This window comes from Mobula hypostoma, chromosome 2 (genome assembly GCF_963921235.1).
Source record: "Mobula hypostoma chromosome 2, sMobHyp1.1, whole genome shotgun sequence".
Classification (NCBI taxonomy): Eukaryota; Metazoa; Chordata; class Chondrichthyes; order Myliobatiformes; family Myliobatidae; genus Mobula; species Mobula hypostoma.
This window is the reverse complement of record NC_086098.1, coordinates 154,284,918-154,300,951: the sequence shown is the minus strand read 5'-3', so window position 1 is coordinate 154,300,951 and position 16,034 is coordinate 154,284,918.

Below are 16,034 nucleotides of genomic sequence, written 5' to 3'. Positions count from 1 at the left end.
TCAGAGCAATGGCTCATTGGCGCAACTATAAACAAAAATAGAGGGAACGTTAGTCAAAATAAATTTATTATCAAAGTGCCTATATATTACTATAGCTGCATTGAGATTAATTTTCTTGCAGGGAATTTCAGGAAAATAAAGAAATACATTAGAGTTTATAAAAAATTATACAGAAAGACTGACAAATCAATGTGCAAGATAGGTAAATAACTTCTCTCCTACACGTAATTTGTTCTTCTCATAGGTATATTCAATCAGAGTTTCTTGTTCTTCTTAAGCCCAGCACCCCCTGCGCGGCATAAAGCGCCGACAGAAGCTCGCCAGTCTTTTTGAAGTTATCCCCAGGTGTCTTACGTCTTCTAAGCGAAGAACTTCCCTCTCGCAGGGATGAACTCTTCGGAGCTTAGTTCGCGTTCCTCTCGCTCCAGTTTCATTACAGAATGGGGTTCCTAGCCCCACGCCAATTCCGCCTCTTTTTGCATTTCAATCAGAGCTTGAATCATTTTTTGACCGGTTTGAGGATACCAAATGTCAATGGTGCTCTTATGTTTGGAAATGAAGAGGTTTGCTAATTGCAGTTCTGATAACTGGACCGGCGATCACTTGATGAAAAGGGTGGATGACTGTCTTCAAACCTTTGCATAAAGTAAACACAACCGCTTTGAATCGTCCTAATTTTACTCGAACTTTCGGCTTTTATATTTAATTTTTCTGAAAGTCGTCGCACAATTTATTCAAGGATAGCCGCAGAGCTGCAAAAGCAAGCAACAACATAAACCGGGAGATCTGGACATATGATGATTTAAAGAAATAAACGGAGGAAATCTGAGATAAAACCCGAAATAAATAAGTACAGTCAGTAGGTACAGCAACAAATGCTACTAAACTATATAACTCTACTCTAATATTTTATTCATCTAATTCTATAACAGGTGCCAGGTAAAAATGTAAACACGAGGAATTCTGCAGATGCCGAAAATTCAAGCAACACACATCAAAGTTGCTGGTGAAAGCCGCAGGCCAGGCAGCATCTCTAGGAAGAGGTACAGTCGACATTTCGGGCCGAGATCCTTCTTCAGGACTAACTGAAGGAAGATCTAGAAAGAGATTTGAAAGTGGGAGGGGGAGGGGGAGATCCAAAATGATAGGAGAAGACGGGAGGGGGAGGGATGGAGCCAAGAGCTGGACTGGTGATTGACAAAAGAGATATGAGAGGATCTTGGAACAGGAGGCCCAGGGAGAACGAAAAGGGGGAAGGGGGGGCCCAGAGGATGGGCAAGGGGTATAGGCAGAGGGACAGAGAGAGAAAAAGGAGAGAGAGAGAGAGAAAGAATGTGTGTATATAAATAAATAACGGATGGGGTACGAGGGGGAGGAGGGGCATTAGCGGAAGTTAGAGAAGTCAATGTTCAGGCCATCAGGTTGGAGGCTACCCCGACGGAATATAAGGTGTTGTTTCTCCAACCTGAGTGTGGCTTCATCTTTACAGTAGAGGAGGCCGTGGATAGACATGTCAGAATGGTAATGGGATGTGGAATTAAAATGTGTGGCCACTGGGAGATCCTGCTTTCTCTGGCACTCTGTCCGATAATGTTTTGAGATCTCTTCACAATACTGTGTAATCTACATCAAATTAATTTAGTTAACAGTCTGGGTCTTTATTGAGGTGAATTTCTCTTCTTAGTGGAAGTGCTTTTTGTTAAAAGACAACAGATAACATATGCCTATCCACGGCCTCCTCTACTGCAAAGATGAAGCCACACTCAGATTGGAGGAACAACACCTTATATTCCGTCTGGGTAGCCTCCAACCTGATGGCATGAACATTGACTTCTCTAACTTCCGCTAATGCCCCACCTCCCCCTCGTACCCCATCTGTTATTTATTTATATACACACATTCTTTCTCTCTCTCTCCTTTTTCTCCTTCTGTCCCTCTGACTATACCCCTTGCCCATCCTCTGGGTTTTCCCCTCTCCCCCCTTTCCTTCTCCCTGGGCCTCCTATCCCATGATCCTCTCATATCCCTTTTGCCAATCACCTGTCCAGCTCTTGGCTCCATCCCTCCTCCTCCCGTCTTCTCCTATCATTTCCGATCTCCCCCTCCCCCTCCTACTTTCAAATCTCTTACTAGCTCTTCCTTCAGTTAGTCCTGGCGAAGGGTCTCGGCCCGAAACGTCAACTGCACCTCTTCCTATAGGTGGTGCCCGGCCTGCTGCATTCACCAGCAACTTTGATGTGTGCTGCAACGGTAAAAAATGCAGGTTCTGTGTGTTGACGCCATGCCAGCCAGTGAACACAGAGTCTGAAACACTAACGTGCGATTACCAATTGATCATTTCTCAGAATTCAGGAAACTCTCTCCTGGACCTTTTAAAAATAGATGTAGTCTGTTGTATTTTAATAAAAAGCACTTCCGCTAAGAAGAGAAATTCACCTCAATAAAGACCCAGACCGTTAACTAAATTCATTTGATGTAGATTACACAGTATTGTAAGCGATCTCAAAACATTATGGGTCATCTTGCTGCGATAATAGCATTGATCATTTTAGTTGTTTTTTTAAAGTTTTAGTTATATTTGTTGAAGTAAATATAGTTTGCTATGATGGTTACACAAATAATAGCTATTATTATCTTCATTCTTGATAAGGATCCGATTTCCAGACGAACAAATTTCAATGGCTTTACTTGCTGATGGGCATGCTCCTACCGGTTATTTTGCTCTTAGCCGCAAGGCGTTGGAATGCGAAACGTGAGTATTGTGCTTTCAGCACCAATATTAGATGCACACGCAATTTTTGCTGTAAATAACCATTATAGTCTTTATATTGTAGTGGATTTTTAACAAAATATCACGTTAAAATGGACACGATTGGCAGTCAGTTTCAAATATTGATCATGAATCTGAGAAATGTACAGGATAAAGGATCCGACTTGGCGCATCTTATCTGTCCTGGCATGTGTTTAAATACGGCAATTAAACATATGGAAGGGCGTAACACTGTAATGATTTTAAAATCAACTCTGAGAAAATATCAGTTTGATATATCAGTCGCACCTTTTATTTTATTGATCCGAGATAGAATATTAAAAGAATTCCTCCATTGATTCTGATGTCGGTACTTAACACCTTCACTGCAGTAATCAATGCTTCGCTTAGCCCTGTCATCTTGTCTCATAGTCTAATACTGTAGTATGTTTTGACTTTATTCAAAAAAAAACAATAGTCGCTAACTTTCGTCATAACACTGAAAAAGTCCTATAGTCCTAAACTGATCGGATGTTTTGTTATTTTGTTCTAAGTTTCCTTGTTTCTTTGTTTTCAACTTCTCGCTACTCAGTTCATACTGCGCAATGTCCTTCAGGTCTTTAAGAATTAGATGTTGATCATGCTTTAAATGTAACATATGAGACTGAATATCACCAGTAATGTGTTCTCAACACGGCCCAACGCATAGTTTGCGGAGATAAAGCGTAAGACCGTTATCCCTTATATTTATTTGTACTAATGACCAATGTCATTTCCATGTTTATAATAGCGTTGCTAGATTCCATGGCCTTTCCCCTTATAGAAACATAGAAAATAGGTGCAGGAGTAGGCCATTCGGCCCTTCGAGCCGCACCGCCATTCAGTATGATCATGGCTGATCATCCAACTCAGAACCCCGTACTTGCCTTCTCTCCATACCCCCGATCCCTTTAGCCACAAGGGCCATATCTAACTCCCTCTTAAATACAGCCAATGAACTGGCCTCAACTGTTTCCTGTGGCAGAGAATTCCACAGATTCACCACTCTCTGTGTGAAGAAGGTTTTCCTAATCTCGGTCCTAAAAGGCTTCTCCTTTATCCTTAAACTGTGACCCCTCGTTCTGGACTTCCCCAAAATCGGGAACAATCTTCCTGCATCTAGCCTGTCCAATCCCTTTAGGATTTTATACGTTTCAATAAGATCCCCCCTCAATCTTCTAAATTCCAAAGAGTATAAGCCTAGCCGATCCAGTCTTTCATCATATGAAAGTCCTGCCATCCCAGGAATCAATCTGGTGAACCTTCTTTGTACTCCGTCTATGGCAAGGATGTCTTTCCTCAGATTAGGGGACCATAACTGCACACAATACTCCAGGTGTGGTCTCACCAAGGCCTAATACAACTGCAGTAGTGCCTCCCTGCTCCTGTACTCGAATCCTCTTGCTATAAATGCCAGCATACCATTCGCCTTTTTCACCGCCTGCTGTACCTGCATGTCCACTTTCAATAACTTGTGTACAATGACAGCCGGGTCTCGTTGCACCTCCCCTTTTCCTAATCGGCCACCATTCAGATAATAATCTGTTTTCCAGTTCTTGCCACCAAAGTGGATAAACTCACATTTATCCACATTAAATTGCATCTGCCATGAATTTTCCCACTCACCTAACCTATCCAAGTCACCCTGCATCCTCTTAGCATCCTCCTCACAGCTAACACTGCCGCCCAGCTTCGTGTCATCTGCAAACTTGGAGTTGCTGTATTTAATTCCCTCGTCTAAGTCATTAATATATATTGTAAACAACTGGGGTCCCAGCACTGAGCCTTGCGGTACCCCACTAGTCACTGCCTGCCATTCTGAAAAGGTCCCGTTTATTCCCACTCTTTGCTTCCTGTCTGCCAAGCAATTCTCTATCCACATCAATACCATACTCCCGATACCATATGCTTTAAGTTTGCACACTAATCTCCTGTATGGGACCTTGTCAAAAGCCTTTTGAAAATCCAAATATATCACATCTACTGGTTCTCCCCTATCCACTCTACTAGTTACAACCTCAAAAAGTTCTATGAGATACGTCAGACATGATTTTTTGCTTTCACGAATCCATGCTGACTTCGTCCAATGATTTCACCACTTTCCAAATGTGCTGTTGTCACATCTTTGATAACTGACTCTAGCATTTTCCCCACCACCGATGTTAGGCTTACCGGACTATAATTCCCCGGTTTCTCTCTCCCTCCTTTTTTAAAAAGCGGGGTTACATTGGCCACCCTCCAATCCTCAGGAACTAATCTAGAATCTAGTTTTGAAAAATTATCACTAATACATCCACTATTTCTTGGGCTACTTCCTTAAGCACTCTGGGATGCAGACCATCTGCCCCTGGAAATTTATCTGCCTTTAATTCCTTCAATTTACCTAACACCACTTCCCTACTAACATGTATTTCCCTCAGTTCCTCCATTTCACGAGACCCTCGGTCCCCAACTACTTATGGAAGATTATTTATGTCCTCCTTAGTGAAGACAGAACCAAAGTAGTTATTCAATTGGTCTGCCATGTCCTTGTTCGCCATAATCAATTCACCTGTTTCTGACTGTAAGAGACCTACATTTGTCTTAACCAATCTTTTTCTTTTCACTTATCTATAAAAGCTTTTACAGTCAGTTTTTATGTTCCATGCCAGCTTTCTCTCATAATCTTTTTTCCCTTTCCTAATTAAGCCCTTTCTCCTCCTCTGCTGGACTCTGAATTTATCCCAGTCCTCAGGTGAGCCACTTTCTCTGGCTAATTTCTATGTTTCTTCTTTGGAATTGATACTATCCCTAATTTCCCTTGTCAGCCACGGGTGCACTACCTTCCCTGGTTTATTCTTTTGCTAAACTGGGATGAACAATTGTTGTAGTTTATCCATGCGATCTTTAAATGCTTGCCATTGCACATCGACTGTCAACCCTTTAAGTATCATTTGCCAGTCTATCTTAGCTAATTCACATCTCATACCTTCAAAGTTACCCTTCTTTAAGTTCAGAACCTATGTTTCTGAATTAACTCTGTCACTCTCCATCTTAATGAAGAATTCCACCATATTACGGTCACTCTTACCCAAGGGGCCTCGCACAACAAGATTGCTAACTAACCCTTCCTCATTGCTCAAGCAACAGGAATTCTGCAGATGCTGGAAATTCAAGCAACACACATAAAAGTTGCTGGTGAACGCAGCAGGCCAGGCAGCATCTCTAGGAAGAGGTACAGTCAACGTTTTAGGCCGAGACCCTTCGTCAGGACTAACTGAAAGAAGAGTGAGTAAGGGATTTGAAACGTCGACTGCACCTCTTCCTAGAGATGCTGCCTGGCCTGCTGTGTTCACCAGCAACTTTATGTGTGTTGCTCATTGCTCAAGACCCAGTCTAGAATGACCTGCTCTCTAGTTGGTTCCTCGACATGGTGGTTCAGAAATCCATCCCGCATACGTTCCAAGAAATCCTCTTCCTCAGCACCCTTACAAATTTGGTTCACCCAATCTATATGTAGATTGAAGTCACCCATTGTAACTGTTGTTTCTTTATTACACGCATTTCTAATTTCTTGTTTAATGCCTGTTATATGTTCACTGATATTGTCCCTGTAAAGTGAGTGCCCTGTATTCTGTGCAGGTATATGTGATTCAACACCTAAATAAAATGGAACCCTTTATGGTCTACACTCTTCATGTTTCTGCAGCAATAGGGTCACGTAATATGATTCACATTGAATTCTGCCTTTAATCGTTTGACCGTTTACCCCAACATCCAGTTCCCCATTGATTCAGTGTGTGTTAGACTGAGTTAAAGTTACCAATGTGAAAAGTAGTGTGCGATTATCCAGTGTGCACATGGATAACGGACTTGAGTGGAGAACCAACCTAGAGGATGTGTACAAGGGCCAGAGTCGCCTCTACTTCCTAAGGAGACTGCGGTCTTTTAGAGTGTGCAGGCTTCTCCTTCACATGTCCTACTAGTCTGTTGTCGCCAGTACCATCTTCTATGCTGGGCAATAGTATTATCGCGGGTGATGCCAACAGGCTCAATAAACTGATTAGAAAGGTAGGCTCTGTTATAGGAGTCAAGCTGTACACACTGGAGGCTGTGGTAGAACAAAGGCCCTACGGCAAATCCTGGCATTTCTGGACAATGTTTCTCAGCCTATGCATGCCATTTTAGTTGAACAGAGGAGCAATTTTAGTAATAGACTAAGACAACTGCGCTGCCCCAAAGAACACTGTATGAGGCCATTCTTACACTCAGCCATTAGGACTATAATGACTCAACCTATGGACAGGGAAGTGATGACCTCCTCCTGTTAGAGTGTTTGAGGTTATATACTTTCTACTTCTCTTGTAATATTTATATCTGTGCACTTGCAAAGCTACTGTGACACTGTAATTTCCTTTGGGATCAATAAAGTATTTATCTATCTAATGAGCCTCAGTAATATAATTTGATATATGCTGTGATAATCTACTCTATTGCTGCATGTAACATTACACAATTTAGAACATAGAACACAATACAAACTCCTTGGCCCTCGAAGGCGTGCTGACCTTTAACCCTGCTCTCCGCTGTGGTAGAGTATTTCTCAGTAAATATCAGTTAATTTACTGTATATTACAATCTATTGCACTCAAATGCTTACTACTGTTTGACACATGACTATGCTTTTCCTGCACGCATTCATGCTGCAAACGTTCTTGATTCATAATGTACAGAATTATGAATAGCTTTGATTCTCCTATACCTCTGTGGCCAATCTAGAGTTATGAAACATGAGAATGCTTCCGTGTTGGAATTATGCTTTTACGAAGGATAAGTGTAATTGCATTTGCAGTCTTGGCATAACGTTACTTAGAAATCTCCCTGGTTATTTTGTAATTTCAGAAATTCAGTCAATTGTGCACGGTAACTCGGCTCCTGCAACAACTCTGCAGGTACTGTTTAACACCACCATGTTGCTTTGTATACTGTGCATTTTTGTGTAAACAAAGTGCTATATCCGTACTTCACAAAACAAGGATTATTAGTTGGTTTTCTTCAGCGTTTTCGTTGTTTTCAATCATATTTGGAAATATGACATATTCATTAAAAGCAGCGTTATATTTGAATTAACTCCAAAATATTTTCTTGGAACATTTATCGTTTTGATATACTAAATCGATGGTCAACTGTCATGGTCCGGTCCGTGAAGTCTGCGTTCCGGTTCATGGACAGGTTCAGCGATCCTTATTCCGGGTTTGCCAATTTTCCCTTGTTCTGTTGGTGCCTTAACTGAGGCACATGACTCTCTTTTTGGGCTGGGTACATAAACAGCTTCTGGGTTCAGCTTCAGTTGCTGGACTGTTCCCTTCCCTTCCCTTCACCTTCCTCCTGAAGCCTTGCCTGCAAGATCTGCCTGAAGCGTTGCCTGCAGCCTCGCCTGCGTCCTCCCCTGTATCACTGTCAATTTCTACTGCCGGAGCAAGACCAGAGCCTTGCGGTGTCTAGATAAGGAACTGTCTTTTTGTTGTTTGGAACTGTCTCTTTATGTCCACACCTTTGCTAGGCAGGTCTGGCCGTTTGCTGTTACCTTGTGTTGGGAACCATCTCTGTGTCTCTGCCTTCGCTAGGTAGGTCCAGCCGTTTGCCGCTATCTTGTGTTGTGAAGCGTCTTGTAGTGTTCAGCATTCTGTGTATGAGTCCCGGCTCTACGTCCTGTTCCCAAGAAGGGGGTCCCAGCTCTGTGTTCCATGTTCCTGTCTCCCAAGATTACCAAGGTTCTGTGTTCTGCGTTCCTGTCTCCCAAGATTACGAAGGCTCTCTGTTCTGCATTCCTGTCTCCCAAGACCAAGTCTTAGCTTCGTGTCCTCATTCAGTTCTGGTCCCGCTTCCTGCCCAGGAGTCCCGCGTCCTGCCGTCACGTCCAGTCCTGTTGCCCTGTCATGTCTTTTCCTCACCTGGATCCGGAGTCTGAGCCTGAGTCAAGACCCAGGTTCCGGGTCACTGTCCAGTCTCTAGCTCGGAGTACTTGGCCAGGTTCCAAGTTCCTTGTTTCTCGGCCAGGTCACGCTTTCCTAGCCAAGTCCTAGCCCAAGTCTGTGTTCCTGTCCCAGCTCCTAGTCTGAGTCCTTGTCCTGTTCCAAATACTTCAGTGTCTGTGTCTTGCATTTGGGTCCGGCACCAATGGCCCACTTATGACAACAACAGCTGATAGGAGAAACAGAAATTGAAAAACAAGACAAAGCAAATAGACTGGATAAGCAATATTGTCAACGTTGGTATGAAGAAAACACACTTTTGAGGACTTAGCCAGGCTACAGAATAATTTCTACCTCATATTGCGCAAAGAGAATGGGTTTGTTGATATTCTGGCAATTAGGTTGAATTTAGGGAAAGGCAATAATATGGGGAAATGTTATATAAAATTTGACAGTGATTGACAAAATTAGAAATACCCGTATTAAATCGAAACAAAAAAACAAGAAAAGTACGAGGCATAAACTAGATGTAATAAATTGAGAAATCCTATTAAATGTATGACAGCGAACTACCATTGAGTAACTTTTAATGAAATATAGATTACTGTTAAAGCAAACGAGTCTATACAGTAGACATATATATATCTTCCGATAACATTTTAGGCACTTCTACATCACTGGATCTCAATGTAATTAATATATTTATTGATTCTGTTGGTTTCTCCAAGGAAATTTCAGGACCTGAAAGATCAATGTATGCGACTTTATCTTCTGCAACAGTGGCGGAAGCCTCGCACAACGCAGCTTTGGAAGTCGTTTATTCTCATCCTGTGATAAAAAATACTACCCATATTTCAGCAGAGACGGTATGCTGTCTTACACAATAAAATATTTCAAGCGAACTGAGGAAACAGACAGCTAGATATCGAGCTATGTGGGACTTACTGGACCGATAAACAATTAAGGGTAGATGTCCTGTTCAAGATGACACAATAGCTCTTGTGGTAGAGCTGCTGGTTCACAGCTCCTGCGACTTGTGTTCTGCTGCTGTACCTTTAGACTTTGGACATTCTCCCTCTGACTGTGTCGGAATCCTCTGGGTGTTCTGTCACCCTTCCGCAACCCAGAGATTAACTGGCCAGTGTAATTTGGACCCAATGTGTAGGGAAATGGAGGGATATGAGAACTGGGTATCTGACTAGGCCACAAAGAAATTAGAGGAAGAATGGAGTTACTCTTTATACCATCAGAGATGCGGAAACAAATTATGTCGCTTTGAATAATAATTATATAGGTAAAGGGTGAAGGACAGACATGTTATAAAGGCGAGTTAGCATTGTCTGGAAATGTGCTTACTGCTACATTCCAGATCACAGCCATGACAGGACTAAATTGCTAGAATTTGTAAAGACTAATCAATCATCTATCTATTTATGTATGTATGGATGGATAAGTAGATATATACGTGTGTGTGTGTGTGTGTGTGTGTGTGTGTGTGTGTGTGAGTGAGTGTGATAAAAGGCAATGAAACTGTCACTATTCCCTATACCTACAGGCAGAATATGCAGCTTTGAAAATCTGTAAAGCAGCCCCCAAGGCACAGAGCGGAGATGAGGATGAAATGTGTGTAGTTTACTCCCAAGTGCTGCGTAAAGAGAAAATTTAGGCTGATGTTCGGACACCCTCCTTCCAGCAACTGCAACTCGCGATCACCGCTTCCGACAGGACTTTGACCAGCAAAGCAAATAGATTCTGGGAATCTGCAATGAAATCAGAAATCGCTGAAGGCGTGTAGTGTGTTAGATAGATTGTGTTACAAGCGAAGCTTGGCTGTTATCTCCCTTGCCATGCATCATCATAACATTTTGCATTTTAATCAGTTCGCCCTCTGAGAACCATTTGCTGTTTTCACCACCTTTTGCTCCGTAACACCTTAAAGCTGAATTTCAGTTCTGATGAAAGGTCATGAACCTTGGTGCTTTTGCTTTGTTCCTCACTCTGAAAGTACCGTCTGATAAAATGAACATGCCCAATATTCTTGATTTTATTGAAAATGCCGTAACGTGACTGGCCAGGCATGGGAAATTTCCAGTCTAATTTATAATTGTACTATTGTACTTCCTGACACGAATGGCGCTCGGTCTTGAACCAAGCATCTGTGAAATGTGAGAGCCGGAGACTAATGTTCAATGGGGAAGGATTGTTCTATAGATTGCCGCCTGCCTCGTTTCACGGAGGTATGTCTATGTTGAGGTTTCACATTAACCTGTAATCCGCGTCAAATAGCAACGACATCGATCCCCGTCAACATCAGTGAGACCCACCACACAGGACATGCTCTCCTCTCGCTGCTGCCGCCAGGAAGAAGGAAATGGAGCCACAAGACTCATACCACCAGTTTCAGGAGCAGTTACTATCCCTCAATCATCAGGCTCTTGAACCAAAGAGAATGACTTCACCCAGCTTCACTTGTACCATTTTTGAAATGTTCCCATGACCAATGGGCTCACTAGTCATCTCATGTTCTCGATATGTATTGTTAAATATTTATGAATTCTATTTCTTATTTTTCTATGCAGTTTGTTACCTTCTGCACTCTGATTGATCTCCCTAGTTGGGCGGTCTCTCATTGACTCATTATGGTTACTACTCTATAGGTTTATTTAGTATTATTTAGGAAATGATTCTCAAGGTTGTATGTTGTGACATATATGTGCATTGATAATAAATTTGCTTTGAACTTTGAATTAAACACTCCCTGATTAATGAGAATGTAAATTCCTGAATCTAGAGTTCCGTGCCGACAGAGAGTGAAAATCACAAGAAAAACTCCAGATGCTGAAAACCTGAGCTAAAAAAAAAACAAAATGCTCACTGGGGTTTGGGGAAGGGATCCAATAGGTCCGGCAACTCGATGGCAAGAGAAACGGTCAAAGTTTCGGGTCTGCGATCCTTCATCAGAACGGTGAGTGACTACTTCCGTGCTCAAGTCGCGAAATCTGTTCTGACCCCGCGGTCTAAGTTTATAAACGGGAAAGCAAAATGGCAGCCTTCCACTACCAGGCTCTCCGCGGTCACCAGATACTGATAAACCTACACCCACGCACACATCACCAATACCCTGAAACCAAAACTAGGAGACAGAAATCTCCCTGCACTTATTGGTTCAGCTGAAGCCAGCAGCTACACCTCCTTCGCCTCGAAACTGTTGCAGTTCCAGGCCCCGTCGATATTTTAAAATTACTTAAATCTCATCACTACTTTCTAACTCCTTCCTTGCCAGATACTGTTACTCGACTAGCACTTCCACATTAACACGGCGCTTTCACACAGATTCAGACTCGATAGGTATTTGCGTGCAAATAGCGGTGATCGGATAAATTTACCCACAGACATTACAAGCAGAAAAATGCCACCGCAGTCTGTGGCCTAACGCCTTCAATTTGCTTCTGGCCCATACAGTCATAGCAATTCTTGTATGTTATGCACCCTAACCTAATTATTTAATTTTTATATAGATGCACCGAGTAGAGGCTCTTCCATAAACGCCAGAGAACTGAGTTGAAATCTGACCTCTGACCCTGACTCTGCGGAGTTTGCAAGCTCTCCCCGTGGGTGCTCCGCTTTCTTCTTTTCTTCTAAAGACGTGCGGCTTGTGAGGTTCATTACCACTATAATTTTCCTGAAAGCGTAGATGAATTGGGGATGGGTAGCGGAGAGAGAACGCGAATGTGAGAACAACAATAAAAAATGGGATTGTTATAGGACTACTGTAAATCGGCAGTCGATGAGACAGAAACACTATCTGTTGAGCTACTCGCTTGTTACCCAATACTCTTCCCATATCCTATGTCTGTCCGGCAGGGATTACAACTTTTCTCTGCTCATAAAGCATTTAGCTGCTGGGATATCGTCGGCGTTGTCTGGACACTACTCAAAATTATCCTCTCCTCGATGCAACTGTTCTCTCCAATGAACAGTCTTAATTATCCCACCAATTTAAATCTACTTCAGATCCTTGTTGTCTGTGCGGGATTTGCAGTATCTGGTGAAACTAAAACTGCATTGAAATGAATCTTAGTAGAAATTTATTTCCTGCCGGTCCAGCTTCACTCTTAACGATGTCCTATAATTAGACAAATACCGCTTTTTCTTTTGCAAACTATTTTACTCTTCTGGAGCAAATTAACTCCTCAGTTCACTGGCTGCATAACGTTAATGTTTTCTTTATCCAGGGAATTATTTGGCTATGAATGCAAGAGGAACGCAGAAGAAAATCATGGAAACTTTACACTTTCTTGCTTTTTCAAGATGTTTCATTTGTGATCCGTTTCCTATAGTATGTTTTAGGATTCCTGGAATGTCTTCTCTCACCTTTCCCGCTCATGAAGAGCATCCTCTCACCTCACTGATGCCCCCATTAACCAGAACTACTCCCCAGAGTGTCATTTTAGTCTCCAGATCTACCAATCATTCCTCCAAATCCATATCCCAACTTTACTGACCCATCCCCAAATCTTCCCTTCTATGGCCAGATCTCGCCATCCTTCTCCTGAATCCCCAAGCATTCACCCAACTTTCCAACCTGTCCCCCAATCTCCCCTACTCAACGAACCTATCGTCCGTGAGTACTACAACCGCCCCTCACTTCGTCGCTCAGCCCCTAATCTTCTCACCTCCCTCTATTCACCTATTTCTCGCACTTTATTCCCAGTTAGCGTCTTGAAACATCGTATTTCGCAAGTTTCTGTTTTAAATATGCGTTACTTGTTTCAGCTCAGCCTCGGCAATTTTATCAGATAAATAAAACTGTGGATGTTAGAAATAACACCGAACAAATAACTGGCGATTTAAGCATCCAGTGGTACACATAGGAATTGATTTTTGCTGCGAAGGCCGCACGGTCAAGGAGTCAGCGGCTACCCAGCGATCCCACCGCCGCGACTGTCTTCCAATCGGCTGGTGGCAGAGCTGCTCGTCCAATGTACGTATCAGGTTAGCAATTAGATCTGACCGCTGGTAAAGGAAAGAAAGAGTGCTGTTTAAAATCGGGCAAAATGCTAAACGGACAAAGAATGTGGTTAAAAATGATGGGAGATTAATGCAAGGAATGTATCTCAAAATTGTCTTTGCAATGTATCGGCAGAATAGTTGTTGCTTTTTACGGAAATTGGTGGTATGTATCCGCTCAAAGGTGTGAATAAAGGAAGTCTAGTAAAGTTGGTGAAATTGCAACAGTTCTACTGCAGTGCTTCTACTTACTGGAGTTCTCACGAAAGGTGTTGCTTTGTTGTTAGTCAGAGCAAGAGACACAAAAAGGTCACAATACCTCAACTCTGTTTTATACCATCCTCCGACTGCGAAAGTTCTCGCCATGGAGTGCAATATGCTCTGGCTACCTGCGAGGATTGTTGTTAAAGTGACTAAGAAGTGTGAAGTGTAAATGAAGGATATTTCAGCCAATTATTTAACGCAGAGCAATGTTTCAATTCAATTTAATTCTGCTGTTATAAATTTGCCTCTTCGAGCACAATCTCAAATCACTGGCTACCGAATCATTCATTACTAATTTTATTATTCTCCAATTCATCCGTTCCATTTTTTTTCAGCTTTTCAGCTTCCCATCTTCCATTGTCTACTCGACATTATAATTCTGGCAGGTAAATCATAAAGCATTGCTCCCCTGCATGTTCTGCCACATTCAGACTCCTAACCCACCATAAATACATTTTAAGACGCGCCGACACGTTTACACCCCACCATGAGCAAACAGCGCAGAAAGCTAATCTAGGGTTGGTGAGGCGGCAGTACAGGGTTCGGGTGGGTTAAACAGACCACGCTCTCTCCCACTTTTCCCATAAAATAAACTTATGGCTGCAAAAGTCATGGGTTCGTTTTTAGGGCCCCGTTATAATTGACACAGTTACCTTGCCTGATATATTGAAGTAGTGTTTTAACGTGGCAGATCATCCAACCCATATATCATAGAAACATAGAAAACCTACAGCACAATAAAGGCCCTCCGGCCGACAAAGCTTTGCCGAGCTTGTCCTTACTTAGAACTACGTGGGCTCACCCACAGCCCTCTATATTTCTATGCTCCATGTATCCATCCAGGAGGCTCTTAAAAGACCCTATTGTATCCACCACCTGCAGCCCATTCTAGGCACTCACCATTCTCTGTGTAAAAAACTTACACCTGACATCTCCTCTGTACCTATTTCCAAGCACCTTAAAACTATGCCCTCTTGTGCTAGCCATTTCAGCCCTGGCAAAAAGGCTCTGACTATCCACATAGTCAATGTCTCTCATTATCTTGTACACCTCTATCAGGTCACCTCTCATCCTCCATCGCTCCAAGGATAAAAGGCCATGTTCACTCAACCTATTCTCATAAGGCATGCTCCCCAATCCAGACAACATCCTTGTAAATCTCCTCTGCACCCTTTCTGTGGTTTCCACATCTTTCCTGTAGTGAGGGGACCAGAACTGAGAACAGTACTCCAAGTAGGGTCTGACCAGGGTCCTATATAGCTGCAACATTACCTCTCGGCTCCTAAACTCAATCCCACGATTGATGAAGGCCAATGCACTGTATGCCTTCTTAACCACAGAGTTAACTTGCGAAGCAGCTTTGAGTGTCTTATGGACATGGACCCAAGATCCCTCTGATCCTCCATAATGCAAAGGGTCTTGCCATTAATACTGTATTCTGCCATCATATTTGACCTACGAAAATGAACTTCCTCACACTTATCTGGGTTGAACTCCATCTGCCACTTCTCAGCCCAGTTTTGTAACCTATCAATGTCCCGCTGTAACCTCTGACAGCCCTCCACACTATCCACAACACCCCCAACCATTGTGTCATCAGCAAATTTACTAACACATCCTTCTGCTTCCTCATCCAGGTCATTTATAAAAATCACGAAGAGTAGGGGTCCCGGAACAGATCCCTGAGGCACACCACTGGTCAGCAGCCTCCATGCAGAATGTGACCCGTCTACAATCACTCTTTGCCTTCTGTGGGCAAGCTGGTTCTGGATCCACAAAGCAATGTCCCCTTGGATCCCATGCCTCCTTATATTTTTCAATTAGCCTTGCATGGGGTACCTTCTCAAATGCTTAGCTAAAATCCATATCTCTGGTTCTACCTTCATCAATGCGTTTAGTCACATCTTCAAAAAAAATCAGTCAGGCTCATAAGGTATGACCTGCCTTTGACAAAGCCAAGCTGACTATTCCTAATCATATTATGCCTCTCCAAATGTTCATAAATCTTGCCTCTCAGG